This window comes from Protopterus annectens, chromosome 2.part0 (genome assembly GCF_019279795.1).
Source record: "Protopterus annectens isolate FY-2018-M chromosome 2.part0, PAN1.0, whole genome shotgun sequence".
NCBI classification, from domain to species: Eukaryota; Metazoa; Chordata; order Ceratodontiformes; family Protopteridae; genus Protopterus; species Protopterus annectens.
In genome coordinates this window covers 1,361,593,186-1,361,613,759 of record NC_056728.1, presented here as the reverse complement: position 1 = coordinate 1,361,613,759, position 20,574 = coordinate 1,361,593,186, and positions in this window count along the sequence as shown.

The following is a 20,574-nucleotide window of genomic DNA, read 5'->3' as shown; positions in this document are numbered from 1 at the left end:
CTCTGCCATCTCTTCTCTTATCAGTCTTTATTAACAGACTTCAGACAGAACCTGGACCGAAGCACTAAAGGCGGAGGGGTGTCCATATTCATTAAGGATATCCTCACCTCCAGTCTAGTTGCTCAGCATAATGCATCTGAGATTATCCAAGTGCAACTTAAGCTGGGCAAGACCGCAATGCAAATTGTAGCTTGCTACAGATCCCCCACCATGCCCCATGATTCCCACTCCTCATTTCTTGATACACTGGAAAATATTATGGTACAACCTAACACCCTAATAATGGGTGATTTCAACAACCCCACCATAACTGGGAAAACTACTCATGTACCAACTCTTGTGCTCAACGTTTTCTGGAATTCCAATGCCTTGGATCAACTTATCCACATCCTCACCAGGGGCAGCAATATCCTAGACCTGGTCATTACCAACATGGGCAACTGGTGTTCCACATCAGAGGTCAATTTCTCGTTGGTCAGATCCGACCACAAGCAAATCACCCTAGACATCCACATCCCACCCCAACTTCCCATTTGGGAAACCACCATAAAAAATTCTCCAAAGCCAAATTCACACTTCTTAAGACAGATATGGCAAACTTCATGACACCCATGCTGATGGACAATAAAGATATGACTGCTGAATCCTATACAATTGCACTTTATAAGCACTTACATGAATGCATGGATCGTGCAATCCCTAAAAGAACCAAGATGCTATCCTCCAAAAAAAGGAAGCCAATCTGGTGGTCCCTCGCTATAAACAAACTCTACAACAGAAGAAAGAAACTGTTGCAAAAAAGAGTAAAATCCCATGATTGGAGGAACTCCATGGTCAGACTCGGTAAGAAGCTGAGATCCCTCATAAAATCCTCCAAAGCTAGTTACGAAAAGAAAATTGCCACCAATTCTAAAGACAACCACAAAGCATTCTATAGCTATGTCAAGAATCTCAATGACAACACTCAGATCTGCAATGAGTTAGAGCACAATGGCACTAAATAAACAGAACCAACTGATATTGCCAACATCCTGGCAGATAGGTTCAGTGCTAACTTTATCCCTCTCTCATCCCCTAAAGGGCCCATCTCTATACCAGAAGAATGCAAAGTCCATGTAATCATGGCTACACAGGTAAAAAACACACTATCAAAAGCCAAGAACACAGCATCCACGGGACCTGACAATATCCCAGGCTGTGTTTTACATGAACTACAGAATGAACTGGCACCCCACCTAAGTACCATATTCAATCATAGCCGCACCTCAGGCTTTGTGCCCACTGAATGGTGCACAGCAACAGTTATCCCACTCCACAAAGGGGGAGCCACCATGGACCCCGGGAACTGCCGCACCATTAGCCTGATGAGCCTGGTCTGCAAGGCTATGGAGCGTATCATAATGGAACTTATAAACAATGACATTGGTAATTTCCAAACTCTAGATCCTACCCAGTTCGGGTTTTTAAAAGGTAGATCATGTCTCCTAAACCTGATAGACTTCTTTGAAGAGGTCACCAAAGCTGTAGATGGGGGTAAGGTGGTTCACACAGCCAATTTAGATCTCACCAAGGCTTTTGACACTATCCTGCACTCTGGAATTATAGACAAACTCACTAAACTAGGTATAAATCCATATGTCACAAGATGGGTTGCCAGCTGGCCCACTGACAGAACCCACACTGTGAAAGTAGCAAACTCTAAATCCAACTTTACACCAGTGACAAGTGGGGTACCACAGGGTTCAGTCCTAGGTCCTCTCCTGTTTGGTATCTACTTCTCCTAAGTACAGGCTAACATAGAAGGTCTTTGGCTGACAAAGTTCACAGATGACTGCAAACTAGGAGCCATAATCAGAACTCCAAATGATGTGGACATCCTACAAAAGGGCCTCACTGAGACAGATGCCTGGTGTCAAAGCCATGCCCTGAAGCTCAGTGCCAGAAAGTGCATTGTCATCCCTTTTGGTAAAAACTCTGTACCCATGAAATACCACATAGGCGGTAGTCTTCTTAACACTGAAAGTGTGATAAGAGACCTTGGGATACAGGTGGACAGTAGTCTGTCCTTTGATAATCACATCGCCACAGTAGTCAGGAAATCCTTCTACATGGCACACCTCATCAGAAAAGGTTTCTCATCCAGGAAAAAAGAGGTCATTGTTTCCCTCTACTCATCACTCATTAGACCCATTATAGAGTACAACACCCCTTTTGGTATGTACTTCACAAGACATCGACAACAACTGGAAAGGCCACAGAAATACTTCACAAAGAGGATTACCAGCCTCAAACAGATGCCTTATGCAGACTGTCTCAAAAAACTCCAGCTTTACTCTGTCGCATATCGCCTACTCAGAGGCGATCTCTGCCTAACATACAAAGCTATGTCAAACCCAGAGCTGTTGGACATGCTCCAAGTAAACAAATCCCTGTGAGCTACATGCTCTAGGGACCTAAACCTTGTCACCACAATAAACAGAACATGCTGGAGGGATAGATTCCAGTCCCAGAGACTTCCCATACTCTGGAGCAAACTACCTATCTATATTAAACAAAGCTCCTCATTAGCACTCTTCAAGAAAAATCTTGATGATTGGATGGGAGATAGGAAATTCATCCCGGGGATCACTTCTGTGGCTCTGCTTGACAGGGGTACAGGAAAATAATTTTCTTGGTTGGCAAAAGCCAGGGTACCATTTGGCTAGGCTTATATAGGCCCTAGGGCCAATAGCCTAGTACCTACCTATGAACGTATGAACCTATAACTGTCACAACTGATAATCACACTATAAAGAGATGATGTTGGTACCTGTAGATCTACCCCCAAAAAACTAAAAAATAAAAAAAGACCTGGTCTTTCATCCTGAAAAGGTTCCAAAGCAACATGTGTTACTAAACACTAACAAGAAAAAAGCATTTGCAACATACCAGATTAAATCTCTCTTGTCCTGGTGTACTGACTGTAAATAGTTAAGTGGAGCTAGACGCTGCTACCCATTTCTGTTATGTAATTGTATAGCTTGATCAACACGTACATTTTCAGCCCTATACTGATGTAACAAAGGTCAGAATTAACTGATCAAATTTTCTGGGGGAAAAAAAATCCACACTTTGTCTCTCTAGAAAGCAAAAAACATAATTGTGAAAGGAATCCTCCCATACCTCTCAACCTGTAGACATAGAAAATAGGAACAAAGACCCTTGAAAAGCAGGAATATCCAGCTAAAAGTCTGGATGTCTAATTAGCATATTATTTGAATACCAAACAGCACTTATCTCTTCCCACTTCTAGAAGCAATGTGAGATACTACTCAGAAACATGTTTAAAAAACAGAGTGTAACAAAAATGATAGAATAATATAAGTACATTTTCAAACAGACAGTTTAAAATCTATACACTTTGATGAACTGAGAAGGGATTAATCAAGCCTAGTAATAGGGACATACTCCAGATATAGGGCATCCTATGCTACAGTAAATCAGGCCTGAAAATAGGAATGGTCCTCTAAACTAGGAATAGTCGGGAGGTCTGCTCCAAACACAACTAAAATACATACTCCTCACCTGTTATTTCTATTGACTTAAGGAAAAAATTTCTAGCCGATGAGCAGTTAACAACAGTGTATGCAAATTTAGCACCTTATCCTTAAAAAGGAATGCCATTGTTTTATGATAGCCAAACAAAATAAAACAAAGGTCTCAGCTACTTCAAGGCTTCCTCATATTCAGACATAAAAACTGTGTTCCTCTCCCTTTATAACAAGCCTCCTACTGCCTAAATCCTCAGGCTACCACACTAAGTGACTTCTTCCTTAGGACTTGCACCCCAAATACAATAGCCCAAACTACATCTCACCAACCACTGATTACTTAAAAAAAAAAAAATCTGTGAATCTTTGCTATCCACCCTAAAAAGTATTTAGTCCTACACTGAATTTAGATCAAATGTTTCTTCTAACTTTCTCTATAAGGAGGCAAATGTATGTGCTTTTCTTCTCCAAAAATTATCTGAACACAATCTTTCCCATCCTTACCTATTTCAATCAGTTCATAGAAAATATATTAAATATTTGTTAAAATAAGGAAGAACAATAGTCACACTCCTATCGAATTTTGTGGACATAGTCATAGAATCACTGTGCATGCAGTGGATGGTAGCACTTTAGTATTACATTAGTTTTCAAGAATGCCACATTGTACACACTACCTGGCAGTAGTATCCAGTGAAGCAGATGAAATCCACACTCTGCCATTTTTAACCCTGGCGTGCTCACTGACATAAACTCAAATGATCACAGTAGTGAAAATACTCCCTTAGAAAGTGTTCAGAGTTTATAATGGGCTGTTGTTGCACACAGTCGACACTGAGACCCCATATATGTCACATGCATATCTAGTGTTGCGTCACTGTTACTGCACAGGTGGGCTGGTTTTGTGTTGCCCTTTGTGTCACCTGATGCCAGTTCTGAGGATGACTGTCATGCCTGGTCTGGTAAAACATATGCTTGTATATAAAGGTGATAACTCACGCCACAGGCTTTGAGGAAATAAATGTGTTTGCAGGTCCTGTGTTTATGGCAGCTGTAACACTGTGAACATACTATTAACCCTGTGTACTCTCAGCCTCATTACATGCCATGGCACACACTTTTTTAAGAGAAATTGCTTTATTGCTTGCACATGAGCATACTATGGACACCTGCCTCTCATGCAGCGGTGTTTTTCCTCTTACAATTCTTCATTTCTATCCTTTCCTTCATCATCTGGTCAGTTAGGTTTAGGTGTACATAGGTCTTAGCATAGGTTTCTGTATACTTCTGACTGGAAGGTCACTGTGGTTGGTTGTTATCATCTTTTCCAAAGTTGCGTACACATTACCATTTCAGATGCTGTCTCAGGTATAAATAAAACAGCATCATCTTATATTTAAAGACACCTGGATCAGGAAATGAGCAGTTCAAACACTCACAAAGTCACATTTTGCTCAGTGAATGTAATGTATTACATACTTTCTGTGGACATCACTGATAATAGAAAATTGTAATAAGTAGCCAGGTCACCACACATTTACAGCTTGCCATGATCATGTGATTATTACTGCTGTACCAATCTGCCAACAAACTACACATTTACAGCTTGCCAATCTACCATCCAAGTTAATAAAGTCATACATGATACATGGCGTACTCTGATTAAATGAAATGAAACAAAAAAAACTTGTATAGAAAGCTTCGTATAAAAAAAACTACTTGTAATATTTTTTATAAATAATTTTCTTAAATGCATAAATCGATAAACATACAAATAAAGCTTATAAATTATCCAAAGTGGAGTAAGTGATCCATATATTCCTACTACACACATATATACACGCAAACACAAATGTGTACATATGGTAACCATTTGAAATGTTGTGACCTACTACTGGAGTGAGTCCTAAAATACATATCTATGAAGAAAAAACAAACTTACATGTAATAAGTCTGAGACAGCCATTTTACAGAAAATTCCTTTTACTCCTAGGTATTGCAGTCTCAGAGTTAGTATACATATGTTTGGGGAGTATAGAGGCTTGACGCCACATTGCGGGTGCAGGAGGGCTTGATCCTGTGAGAAAAGAAATTTAAAGGTGAAGAGCGATGTTTTAGATTTGATCTTCTCTTACATTTTTAATCATTTTTTTTCTCTTTGTGTCAGCACTCGCCATTTCAAATGCCGACATTTCACTTGCGATATATTTATTTATATATGCATATTTATATACATATATGCGTATATCTATATACATACATATATATATATATATATATATATATATATATATATATATATATATATAGTTTACTACCAAAATAATGAATCACACCTTACTGTCATTCGTAAGGTAGAGGGCAAAGGTGCAAATATGTGATCCAAAAACCTGTTGACTCCGAAACGTCAACACATAGCTTGAGTTCGCAGTTTTGAGCGTCACTTATTTCAGTTGGATCACACTACAATGGTGACTGGGAAAATTACCCTTTACCTCACCATAGTGTGAGGAGTGTTGAGGGCTCAGCCTCCCACATGGGGGTGCAGGGGGTCTTGCCCCACGGCAAAACAGTATAAATGGGTATGCTTTTTCAACAGTGCTTTTGTCAGATGGTGAGCGGTACAGACAATGACAAATGCCTTCCGAACAAATCAACATTTTGAGCAGTAGGCTTAATGGCTTCCACTGTTCCGGTTCAGGGATGTGAACATTTGTGGTTAGTGTTTTCATTATTTTGACAGTAAACCTATATGTATATGTGTATATGTATGTATATATATATATATATATATATATATATATATATATATATATATATATATATATATATATATATATTTATGGATATATAAATTAAATAATTAAATTCAGAGCAACTGCACTTATTCTAATCTGGAAGACCCCCTTACCATAAAACACAATCAGTGTTGGTGATCCTAAATTAAACACTATGCAACACCTGAAAACAAGGTTGACAATCATTTTGTCAAGGCTTGGAAGCTTGACCTAAAAATGTTGGAACTGTGGACACAGAAGGTCAGAATACCAAATACCAGCAATATTGAAGCCCAACATTCCCTTCCAGAGCCATGTTAGCAATTATTCCTGGGTTTGAATTAGCAGGGTGGTTTCGGAATTTGATATTGTAGTCAACATGGTGTATAGTTGGTAGTCTGACTTTTGGTGCTGCATTTTTGTGTTTCCAGTGGTTGAACTTCTAAGCCTAGACCACTTAAAAGTAAACCTGAAAACAATTATACAAGAAATGTTCTCACTTACCCTAAGGTTTGGGTAAAGCTTCCACTTCATCAGCCACAGCAAGAATTTGCTATTTCTCATCAACCACCTATGCAGCTCTGGTATGTATGTATGTATGTATGTATGTATGTATGTATGTATGTATTTATTTATTTATTTATGCATTTGTTTATTTATTACCTTTTGTTCCCAGGGTAAGTGAACTGGTCTATTTACCCTTTTCACCATGGCCTGAGCTCAAAGACCAGAAAATAAGTTAGGATCTTATTAATTAAAAATATTATATACAGAATAAGTAAATGGTAAATTTACTACATAATGGTACATTCAAAGCAGATAAGTAGATTAAGAAAACCCAGGCAAAAACCATGACATTAATTTTCTTATGGTTAGTGAGTAGCACGTTAGAGGGAACCAGGTGTATAATTGAGTGATGTAATGTTATACTGCAACCTGGATTGCGGGTCAGATTGGGTTGCACTGGATTGCAGGAGCAGCATATCATCTGCATATATTATTAATTTAAGATTTCTTAGTTCTAGGGGGGAATCACTGGCAAAGAGGGAGAAGAGTAGAAGAGCTAGCACAAAACCTTGTGGTACACCTATGTTAGGAGTAAGGCATGAGATGTTACTATGGACATGGAAGGGTCTGCCTTTCACATAGTTGTGAAAACAGCAAATAATATTACCACCAAAGTCAAGTCTTTTGAGTTTATTGAGAACGTGACTACAGTTGACTCTTTCAAAAGCCCTTGTCATGTCAACAAATAGACCTACAGTAATGAGTCCTTCTTTCAGGTTGGAATAAATGTCCATTACCAGGACAGTAAAGGTACTCAGAGTATTACAAAAGCCATGCTTTTCTTCTTATAACAGGCCATATCTGTTACTTTAGTTAAATAGTTGTTTGTATAAACATTTTTCAAATATTTGGTAACAGGGCACAGGTTAGAAATAGGCCTGTCATCCTTCTGCCCATTAGGAGAAGTGACCTTAGGTAGTGGGATTATAATATCATGCTTGAATGCTGGCGGGACAGTGCCTGACATAAGAGAGAGAGGGAGAGAGTTAAAACATCTTCGTTTCCTATTCAGAGATATTTTGCATTGCTGACAGATTATAACACTGCCTCAACATCTTATCTCCCGCACACATACACATGTATATATGTACACAAGCACATCTTCTGCACAGCTGCCAAGTTTACGATCTCTTGTAAAACCCATAAGTGGATTATGAGCGGGTTTTGGATTATAACTAACTTATTATGGTTTTAGACAGGGATGCCAAATAATTCACCTTGACAGCAAAGCCGGAAGATGAATCATGGTTTCCATGTCAAGAACACATAATAGAGGGTTATGATTTGAGACCCAGTCCTAATCCTTTTGTACTGCATGGAGCTTCATTTGGGCCATGTACTTCCAGTTGCAGAGACAAAAAGGAGAAAGTGTAGGAGCTCAAAGTAGTTTAACAAATTTGAAAGCCGTAAAAGCACTTAGTGAGCACTGTCCAACAAAAAGTAACAAACCTCTCAACTTCTTTGTTTAAAAATTCTGGACAAATCCAGAAATAATGGATGACAAAAAATTAAAACAAATGAAGTTTTTAAATGTTGGTCTAATTAACTTAAATGTTAATAGAATAACAGGTTTTGTAACAACATGCAGTTTCTGAACAATAATAGTTATGAAACTAATGTCTGTCATTATTGATTAACTGTGATCTTCAGTGATTTACCATAAAATCAAACAAATTTAGGATAGACAGCAAAAATATTAAATTAAAGACAGCTGAGAGATACAGTAGGCAGAAATGACGTCCCCCACTGGTAAGTGGTAAAATAACTATCTTCTGTTGGTAAATGTGCTAGAGTGAAATTTTAACAGATTTTAAAAGTTGTTTTATCTTCTGACACTATTCTTTATTGGCTGGTACTGTCCTCTGTTAGTCTGTAAAATAAGACCAACTTTCAACAATACTTAGAGTGTCCTTAACAAGGTTTTGTTAAGCACCCTAAATGCTGTTAAGTTTGGGTCTCTAGTTAAAGAAGCATTTAACATTTTAATCTTATTTCCGATGTCAGGAAGCTCCATGCACTGTAATGCAGTAATATAAAGTTGCCGTAAAGATAACAGTGTCCAGTCCACACACACACACACACACACACACACACACACACACACACACACACACACACACACACACACACACACACACACACACACACACACACACACACACACACGACACATACAAGACACATAGGCACATGTGTAACTGCACACACATGCATATACTTTCTGCATGTGTGTGTGTGTGTGTGTGTGTGTGTGTGTGTGTGTGTGTGTGTGTGTGTGTGAAGGTAATACATTAGGCATTCATCATGCATTGTGGGTGTTTTTAGTATGCTGTTCATTTGAAGTGAGGTGGGCAAAAATGAAAAAAAGACCGTGCACAGCATATAAGTAAGAAATATATAACTGATCAACTCAGTCTGTAAGATATCTACAGCACTAAATGTCTCAAAAATAGAATTAGTTACAAAATAATGCAGCTTTCTTAAAGTTATACCAACAGCTTATATAACATAGAAAAATGTCTTTATGTATCAGATAATAAAACGTATAAATAAATAGCTGCATTCCGGAGAGCAGACTGGCAAAAGTGAATGTCATGGCATATCATGGCAACTCCTCATAAGGCAGAACTGATAGGACTAAGTGAATATTACAACTGGTATCTAAGTTGCCACTATTCAGTAAACTGCTTGGCCTGGGTGAACCTCTCTGGTAGTGATGTCATATGAAATGGGAATAAATGTCCCAGAAGTTCATTCAGCAGCTGAAAATCTTGAAGGACAGCATCACAAGAGTTGAAATCACTCTAATGGGACTGGCCATTGTGGCTTGAAAAGCCTGCTTTTTAGTAAGAAAGGAAGAAAGAAAGAAACTCCTCAAACAGCATGTCAGAAGTCTGAGATAATATAGGGTATACATGCATTTAGCCATATGTTACCTTGTCGACGTACCAAATGTCGAAAGCAGTGCAGCAGGTTCTCATATTTCCAAACCGGAGATAGGTGAAGCACACAATATCCCCCCCATTTTGACCCATGGTAGTGCTTGTGTAGGTGGTAGAGAAGTCGTAAATGTCACATTCGGTGTTTGTATGACACTCCGACCATCCGCCACTTTAAAAATCGACATTTTGGTTCGGAAAAACTAATGCTCGGAGAGTGTTTCAGCGACTAAATGCATGTATACCATCCTATAGTATGTTAGTGATTAAATACAAAGCTGATATGCCCCAGCTAATCCCAAAAGACATAAACTATATATTTCTCCAGCCAATTCAAAATACATTGCAAATGCTGAAAATAGGTAGCTAGCAGAGGGTGAATGAATGTTCCCATGATTTTGCCCAGCATCATAAACATTTGTTCTCCTTCAATAACTAATCTAGATATTCTCCTTTCTCCACGCTTTCGATTCTTACATTTTGCTTCATTCTTCAGCTGCTGACTGTTGTGACTGTAAAATCTGTCCTCACAGCTCTAACAACCATTTTTGCTGCTTTCTTGCTCTTAGAAAGTCTTTTAGTATGCAAACACAATTTTTACAAAGGAGAAAGGGACAAGAGTAAAAGAAGGGAAAGTGTTTATTGAATATTCTATTTTGAATTAATTCTATTCAAGATGGATTCCTAGTAGTTCTTGTCTGTTTTTAATGATCCATGTCTGACCAACATGGATAGTGCCTAAATATGGAAAAGCACAGGTAAAGGGTAAGCAGATCCTTAGCCAGCAAAAATAATGCAAAGGTATTCAGTTTTAATTGGTCATCAGCTTTAGTTTAATGGATACAGAGCTGGATTTATGAATGCACTAAGTCTATAGTACGTCTACACAATCTGTATTCAAGATCATCCCTACCACATTTCTGTGCTATAAACATGGTCTACATATTGCAGTAAACTTTATGAACCCCCCTCAATTTTTAAGGTTGTAAGAACTTCAGTAGGAAAAGTAAAATTAGGAAGGCGAAGGTGGGATTTATGCTTGTGTTGTCTCTTCACTCAAAAATGGTGTGCATTTAGTATAGGTAGTAATGAATCTAGCCCACAATTTATTATACTTACAGTTAAAAATAATAGAACTGTAAGTATAATAAATTGTGGGCTAGATTCATTACTACCTATACTAAATGTACACCATTTTTACTGTGGTGGTGGTGCTGCGGTAGCGTTGTCGCCTCACAGTAAGACGTTGCCCTGTTCGATTCTCAGCTAGAGCATTTTCTGTGTGGAGACATACATGAATGGGCCTACCTTCGTTGAAGGTTGTGCATCAGGGCTGGCAACTCGGCACGTAAAAATCTACTGCCAATCATTAGCACACCGGAGTTCCGCTGTGGTGACCCCTAACTGGGAAAAGTCGAAAGACACAACAACAGTTAAAAATAATAGAAAAGAATAAAGTTTCTTGTGTTCTAGGAGGCAAGGCATTGATTGTGTTGTCTCCCATGTATGTGTATTCTCTACAATAAACAAGGCTATTCTTGTCTGCTGAACTGTGTTGTCTGAAGTTATTTTTCACCTTAACAGTTTGGTGCCATGTAATCTTGGATCTTTTGAGGCATTAGTGGAATGCTGCAGCAGAAACCACCTCTGGGCCCATTCTCAATGGGTTTTCTGTCTGGTAAATTTCTGGTGTGTCAATACACAGCTATATTATTTCACCTTCAGCAATGTTTGGAGTTGATGCACTTATGTTTTTACTAATAATTTCTGTAATAAATAAAATTGTATGAGGGTGGGTTAAATTGTATGTGAGGGGGGAAATTGTATGAGAGCGGGTTAAATTGCATGTGGGGGAGGCTAATTAAATCACAAGGATAAAGTTTTCTTGACTGAATGAGAGCTGTGTTCAATCATAAAATAACAAGAACAAAGCTTGCTTGAAATGTATAAGACCAGTGGTTAATTAAAAAAAGACAAAATAAGAAACAGAAAGGTTTCCTTACAAATATGAGAATGTTTTTTAATCATAGTTACACACATTTCTTCTGAGTGGGAAATAGTGTCATATTAAATAAGAGTGGGTGGGAATGTGGATGTATTAAAAGAGACAGAGCTTAGAACTCCAGTCAGACGTATGTTTAATAAATATGGTCAAAACAGTTGTAACTATTTGGTAAAATGGTCAGACCTCATTAAAAATGATAGTGCACTTCAGTTCCCAGTGGGAGGGACTTTTGACAAGGTTACTTTAGAAAATCTTTAAAAAGAAATTGAAACATGAAAAGGAATAAAGTATCTGCCTCTTATTCGTCAGGTTTTAATGACTGGCAAGAAGGAGAATCTAAAAATAAGGAAAAAGAATCTGTTGTTAGAAGTTTAAAATATAATTCAGCTGGATTGAAAACACAGCTAAAGGCAGATTGTGAACAGTGAATACATTACAAAAATGTGCAAAAGAAAAATCCTGCATCTGGGGTCTCTACTCTCTACAACAGTTAGAAAAATTAAAAGTTAATCAACCCAATTGTTTTCATGATGACTGGCCTCTGATATTTTTCAGTCCTCCCTCCACAATATGATTATTCTGCATCTTGTGAAGCCGACAGCCCTCCTTAGCTAAGACTGCAGGTGGAGGAATGAATTGTCAATAATCCACCTACTACTTTTTCTTCTGATAATCCCACGTTACTTCAGTTACTTCTACCCACCCCTGGGGATCAGATGACAATACTAGATTTCAAGAATAATGACAGCAACTTCCAATTTCACCTTCTGATCTAATGTTATTAAGAATATCCAATAAGTGTATACAGTTATACCATAAACACAAATATGCAGCTAATTCAAAACACATAGGTAAGATTAAAAAGATTCAGTAATAAAAGCACCCCTCTATAGACAAACAATCTAAAAAGAATAAAAAAATGAGTCCCCCCATTCCAGTAATCATTGGTGGAGAAGGATATCAGTGGAATATACCCTCTAAACAGAGAGTAGAAGAAGTGTCAGATTCCGATTCTCTCACAGATACCAAAACCCCCACCAATATACCACCTAGTACTCAAATGTATCCTTTGAGGAGGTACATGATTCTGCAGCTGCCTAGGATGGTGACATCAAACCTACCATAAAGGTAGTACACCCCTGAACTGCAATGGATTTTCAAACTGTCATAAATTTTCTCTCTCTGATTCAATTGTATTCAGCTAAATATGCCAAAATATTACAAGGACATATACAGTCACAAAACCTTAATATCAACGATTTAAGAGGAGCTTTGAAAGCCACAACACTCCCTGATAATTTTAGAAAAATATAGGAAAATCAGCTATAGACAACAATATTCCAAAACATACAGATGATGGTTTTCTGAATGCAAGGTAAAATGTATTAAAATAATCATTACAGCATGACCCCAGTACCTAACTGGGCAAGAATTAAGGCAATCATACAAAACGAGTATTAATCAATTCATGCATATTTGCAGCATGTGATAGATGCATTTGGAGCCTATTCTGGGTATCTAGATCCTGCAGAAGGAGCAGTAGCTAGCAGGTGTCAGCAGCTTTTGCAGAAGGCTTAATACTACCAATAAACAACAGATTAAAAAGGGTTGTTTAAACTGGCCCAATGTAGGTATTCATGAAATTGTTAACCAAGCAGAATATGTGGCAGACAACATAGTTAGAGAAGAAAAGGAATAGCAAAAGAAAGGAGTAGATGTCTAGCTCCAATAATTTAATACTGACTTGGGAAGATGGAGGGACCATGATAGATGTAGATTTAAGTTATTTCCCCCACAAGCTCCAAGACAGTATCAGCAAAATTTTCACCCTCCTATATAACCACAAGTCCAGCAGGAACAGTGCTTTACTCCCTGCTTTAATTGTGGACAAACCTGACATTGGTGTAATGAATGCTCACTTTCTTCTTTCGATAGACAGATTTGCCAAATGTCTGAATACCACAGCATGCAGCAAGATAACTAGTGACTTGGAGTACTGCTTGGTTGTCAGAAATGTGGTAAGAAGACCATTAGGACAGCCATGAAAAGGAACCACAGCTTTTTCCTTTCTTGGTTCCAGTTGACCAAGAAGTTTTTTCGTTAATATTACATTATGTCACTCTTCTCTTACCTTTCTTGTTGATAGAGGAGCAATTAGAGCTGTGATTGCTTCATCAGCTGCTGAATATCTACCACAATCCATGAAAATGGCCTTGATGATTGGATGGGAGACAGGAAATTCACCCCGGGGATCACATCAGTCACCCTGCTAGACAGGGGCCCAGGGAAGTAAATATTGTGGGAAAAATAGCCAGGGAATTGTTATGGCTAGGCTTGTATAGGCTCTAGGGCCAATAGCCTAGTACCAACCTATGAACCTATGAAGGTGTGGTAGTCTCCAGAATTCCACTGGATTATCCAGAGACAAAACCTATTCAAATTCAAATCAGTCCACTACAAGAACAAAATTACTTTATTGTAGGAAACACTACCTTGTCAAACCTTTTAGGCAGAGATTTATTATGCAAATCCCAATGTAATTATATAAATTCTGATGTATTGTTTATTGTACTTCACGTGGAGTTTTTTTTGACATTCTCAGTGAACTCTCTCCTTTGGGTCTGTATTCAGTCAGTTTGTGCCAATGAAGATACTCTTTCATAGTGCTGGCATCAGAACAGACCACAAATGTTGCTGATCTGGAGGGGCTGGAGATCATATCTCCATAGCTTTGAACTATCCATTGCAATGAATTAGGGCTCATAAAAGATGCTGGACCTGTAAAGGTAGTTTTAATGTCTTATGAGCACCCACCTATGGTATTTCAGTATCTGTAGTCAACAGAAGCAGAGAAAGGAACTGAACCTGTAATTTCTGCATTGCTTCAACATGGAATAATTGTCCCAAATCAAAGCCCTTGTAACACACCTATATTACCAGTTAAGAAACCAGGAAAAATGCATACATATTTGTACAAGGCTTACTAGCAATTAATGCTGTAAAAGTGCTGACTGTTCACATAATTCCTGATCCTGTCACAATACTAAGTTCCATCCTGCTGACTGCTAACCCCTTTTCAGATATTTCTTCTACCCCTCTTCTCTAGCCCACACACCCAGACAGTCAGTACACTCCACATGGACAAGATTACCACACGGATACCTGGAATTACATATTCCCTTCCCTTCCCTTCCCTTCCCTTCCCTTCCCTTCCCTTCCCTTCCCTTCCCTTCCCTTCCCTTCCCTTCCCTTCTTCCCTTCCCTTCTCTTCTCTTCCCTTCTCTTCTCTTCCTTCCTTCTCTTCCCTTCTCTTCTCTTCTCTTCCTTCTCTTCCCTTCCTTCTCTTCTCTTCCCTTCTCTTCTCTTCCCTTCCCTTCTCTTCCCTTCTCTTCTCTTCTCTTCCCTTCTCTTCTCTTCTCTTCTCTTCCCTTCTCTTCTCTTCTCTTCTCTTCTCTAGAGAAATGAAAAACAAATCTAGACAAAATTGTATTCCCATGTGAGTCTACTTTAACACAGTATGTAGATGATTTGCTTTTAGCATTGAGTTCTTATCACAACTGTGGACAAGATACTGTTTTACTTTTAACCAAATTAGCAGAGTTAGACTTCAAGGTTAATAAGGGAAAATTACAGTTATGGAAACCACAAGTCCAATATGTAGAACACCTTATTTCTCAAGGTTCTCAACAAATTCTACACCCCATGCATTACTGTTGTATAAGTTGCACCTTGCCCCACAACATTAAAACAGTTACGGACTTTCCAGACAGGTTACTGTTTATAATGGATTTCTAACTATGTGAAAGTAGTAAACCATTGTTATAATTTATAAAGAAAGATACTCCTGCACCCCTGCCATGACATGAGCACCAAAAACAAGCTTTTGTTCAATTAAACACTTTACTGTTAAACCCTCCTGTTCTTGAATTGCCAGGTTATTCAAAAAGATTTTTCCGATTTTATTGCAAAAAGAATAAAGTAGCATTAGGATTATTAACACATCATAGAAATGACGGTTTTAGACCCATTGCTTACTTTAGTACAAATCTTGGTCCTGTAGCAGCAGCCCTCCTCCACTGCCTTAGGATGGTGGGCATGACAGTGACCTTAGTGTAAATGGCAGCTGCTCTTACTCTCAGGCATAAGACTTTTATGGCAGTTCTGCATTCCATAGAAGCACTGCTTCTGAAAACTAGAACACAATATTTATCTGCTATGCAACTGTCTAAATATGAATCACCTTTATTTAACAACACTTTTTTACAGATTATTATTTGTCCACTTCTTAACCCTACATCTTTAATTTTATAGTATATGATGGAGAACCACATGACTGTGTTTTTGAAGTTAACTATGTGGTTCCTCCTAGGTCTGATTTAAAAGACGTCCCATTACCAAACTTCAAATTACTTCTTTTTGTTGATCGATCCTGTGTCCTGAAGGACGATGGCACATTAGTAGCAGCCTTTTCTATGACACTCAATAAAATTCCGATAAAGGGGCAATTCAATGGAAATGTGTCTGCATAAGTAGCTAAACTAGCAGCTATGACTGAAGCATGTACATTAGCAAAGGACAAAACTGTGACAGTCATACCTCTCAACCTCTAACAGCAATAAATCTGGACAAAGCCATAATTAAAAGTGGGACAAAGGCCCCAAAATAAGGACAATTTCTAAATATCGCTCTTACAAACTTAGAAAGTTGATAGAATAACATATTGTACATTAGTTTGAATTTTCTGAAGGGTATGAAGTCTGAAACCCAAATGTCCTTCATTATTTTCTAAGTTCAATCTTTAATTATTTGCCACTAATTTGACAGAAAACCACAATTTTATCAAAAATGGACCACAAATATGAAGCAAAAATGTGGACATTCTGCAAAAATCTGTACAGTTGAGAGTTATGGTGACAATTTGTGCAGACTCACATTAGGCTTATGGGTAGTTCATGATTTTGAGACACTTTGGGGAGAAAGTGGGTATTTGACATCATCAGGGACAATTATTAATTCAGTTTTTTTCATAGGTTTATAGGTTCATACTAGGCTATCTGCCCAAGGGCATTTATAAGCCTAGCCCATAGTTATGTGACTTTAGTTTGAAGAAAACTATGCATATTATTTTGCTGTGCCTCTGTCAAGCAGTGACACTGAAGTAATCCCTGGGGTATATCTGCGATCTCCCATCCATTGGTCAAGATTCCTCTTGAACAAGGCCAGCGAGGTGCTCTGCCTCACATGTACCGGGATTTTGTTCCACAGCATAGGGAGTCTCTGGGTGATGAATCTGTCCCTCCAGCATGTTCTATTAATAACCATGTCAAGGTTTAAGTCTCCCGCCCTTGTGGTTCTGAGGGATCTAGATTTTGAGGTGAAGCATATTCATCAAATCTGGGTTTGACATGGCCTTATATGTCAGGCACAGGTCACCTCTGAGCAAACCTGAATAGAGCTGGAGTTCTTTCAGTTGGGCAGCATAAGACATATTTTTGAGACCCTTTATCCTTTTGGTGAGGAACTTTTGGGGCCTTTCCAGCTGCTGCAGGTGTCGGGTCAGATACATTCCGAATGGGACATTGTACTCAATCATAGGTCTAATGAGTGGTGAGTACAGTGGGACGATGACCTCCCTAGATCTAGATGTGAATCCCTTCATGATCAGGTGGGCAATGTAGAAGGTTTTCCTAACTACTTTGGCAACATGAGTGTCAAACGAAAGGTTACTGTCAACCTGGGTCCCCATATCCCTGATGACTTCTTCTGTGCTCAGTGGATTGCCACCTATATGGTAGCTAGGGGTAACCTTGTTTTTATGACTATGCATTTCTTGGAGTTTAACTTTAGGCCATGGCTCTGGCACCAGTTATCCATTTCTGTGAGGCCCTTCTGAAGGATATCTGTGTCCGATGTGTTTGCAGTCATCTGCAAACTTTGTCAGCCATAACCCTCCTGTGTTTGCTTGTACTTCAGAAAAGTAGATGCTGAACAAGAGTGGTCCCAGGACTGAGCCCTGTGGGACACCACTTGTGACAGGCTTTGAGTCTGACATGGCGCCAGCAACTCTGACCCTGTGGGTTCTGTCACTTAGCCAGTTTGCAACCCATCTTGTGATGTATGGGTTTACATTCAAGCTGATGAGTTTTTTGATGATACCTGAGTGGGGTATTGTTGCCAGGTCGAGGTAGGCTGTATGGACTGCCTTGCCCTCATCAATGGCCTTGGTGACTGTTTCGAAAAAGTCAACCAAGTTTAAAAGGCATGATCTGCCTTTGACAAAGCCAAACTGGGTTGGATCCAAAGTCTGCAAGTTCCCTATGTCTTTATTTATGAGTTTTTCATGAATTATCAAATGCACTGTTCTTGCTAAAGGAGATTACAGTGGTTAAATGTACTGCACATAAGATTGATGGTTCATACATTTCAGAATGAAATTGTTTTGCAGATATGGTGGTCAGACAAGTGGCATTTTCTTATCTTGTTCAGGCTTCATTTTTTTAGCAATTATGTGAAATAAACACACCTGTTTTATTACAGAAATTGTCATCTTTCTAAGGAAAAAAATGATGATTTTTGAAAGGGTGAGGTGGATTTATGATGGCTGCAGATGCTCTCCTGATGTATTGTGGCACCACATGGATGACAGGCTGGTAGCAGATTGTGCTTTTCTAACCCAACTGGTTCAAGCTTATCACTTGCCTTTTCATTTGGAGAAAAAAAAAACATTAAAATGAATTTTGAATGATTGATATGCCCCTCACATTTCAGAGGTTATTCAGCATTTTGTAAATAGATGTCTTGTTAGTTTTTAAAAAAAGGTGTTAAAAAGTGTTCTTGTCCATACACTGTCACTGAAAAAGCCATGGGGACATTTCTGCTGTATACAGTGGGACTTTAATGAACTCCCACAGACACAAAAGTTTAAATATGTTTCAGCGATTGTTGATGTTTTTCCTGGATAGGTTGAAGTTTATCCTTGTGCTAAAAATCATGTGATTACTGTGGCTAAGAAAATTCTCTCTATATTAATACCCAGATTTGGTGTTCCTTGTTGTATCCAGTCTGACCAAGGCATGCATTTTGCAAGTCAAGTGATATAACAGATACGCAAAACTTTAAACACACGTGTACAATACCATTGCCCACACAGACCCTAAGCTTCAGGAATTGTTGAAAGAATGACTCAAAACAGTGATGGACTTTCAAAGTTAATGTGTGGCCAGAGGTTTTGTGCATAATTTTGTTTAATGTACAAAGTACAGTTAGCAGTACTAGAAAAGTTTTCCCTCACAAAATTCTTATGGGGACACCCATGAGAATTCCTGCCACACCCCTACCTAGAAATTTGGACTTACAAAATGTTGATGAATCTGTTTTTCTTTATTGCTAGTGCCTCCCTGATATCACTATAAACAGGTCCTAGAAGCCGATAAATAACTTACTTCACCATGACCTGCAACCCATTGATATCATTTTTATCAAATCCTTCGAAAGAAGACATTCACTTCAGGCAAGATGGAAAGGGTCCTTCCTGGTTTTGCTTACCACCACCACTGCCATCAGCTGTGAAGGATTACAGACTTGGATCTATGAGTTGCACTTCAAGAAATCCCTCCCTAGTGACAAATGCCAATGAGATGTCATTGACATCACTCATTTGGAAGATACTGAACCAATCGCAAATCACACCAGATGAAAAACCAGGGAGACCATTGTATGTGGAAGTGAAGCCTAGTAATCCTTCAGCAATACCATCGTGCTTGTGTCCACAATTTAAATCCTATGATTCAGAAATGTCATACAGTTTGGAGATAAGACTTAGGGATTCTTCTTCAATTTCAAGATATTTTAATCAGTGTCACAATCGGAAGTGAAGATCAATGATTCAGTAACATTATGTTTAATGGACAATGACTGGAAGTTGGCACGAGGTCCAGGCAGTAAATCAGATAATTGAATGTCACTTATGGAGTCACAGGCAGCAGAAACTTCAGGATGGAGTCTGTTTGGGAATTAATTTTATATGGACTACAGAAGAAAAGTCTATCATCCATGCTTGCAGTTTTTCAAACCCTCCCCCCCTTAAGTTCCGACCTGCTCAGTAGTCATATGGACTCATTATTGGGACAACTGTTGTGGTTCTACTCATTACTGGGACAACTGTTGTGGTTCTACTCATCATTTTACTGCATTTCTTCTTGTCAGCTGGAGCCATTGGAAGTGTAAGTATTGAATGATTTTTTATCACAGATAAGCATTTAACAAAAACTGGAGATAAACATTTGGTTAACATTGAGCAAAGTGCCCCAGACTGGCATCCATATTTAATACCTATTCTGCCGCATGTACAACTATGCAAAGACTATAAATGTTAGAGACTGTTAGATGTGTGTGTGTGTATATATATATATATATATATATATATATATATATATACCTACTACATACAATAGGGGTATTCCATTAATTCTAAAACCATCAACTGATGTAGAAACTGGATCCTCATTCCATACTTTTCCCCTTTTTCAGTAGTTCTGGCACACCTCCCCTACCTCCTGCCTCAACCATTCAGGTCCCATCTCTGTGCCATACCTCAACCTCCATCCACATTATTCAAAATAATCTTCTTTTAAACTGTAGAAAACTGCTTGCTACAACTGTACAAATTTAGCAAACAGTTTCTACAGTTTATGCTTTGCCTGCAAAATGGTTACTGACTGGTGTCATTAGACAGAGTTTGAGTGGGAAGCCTGAAT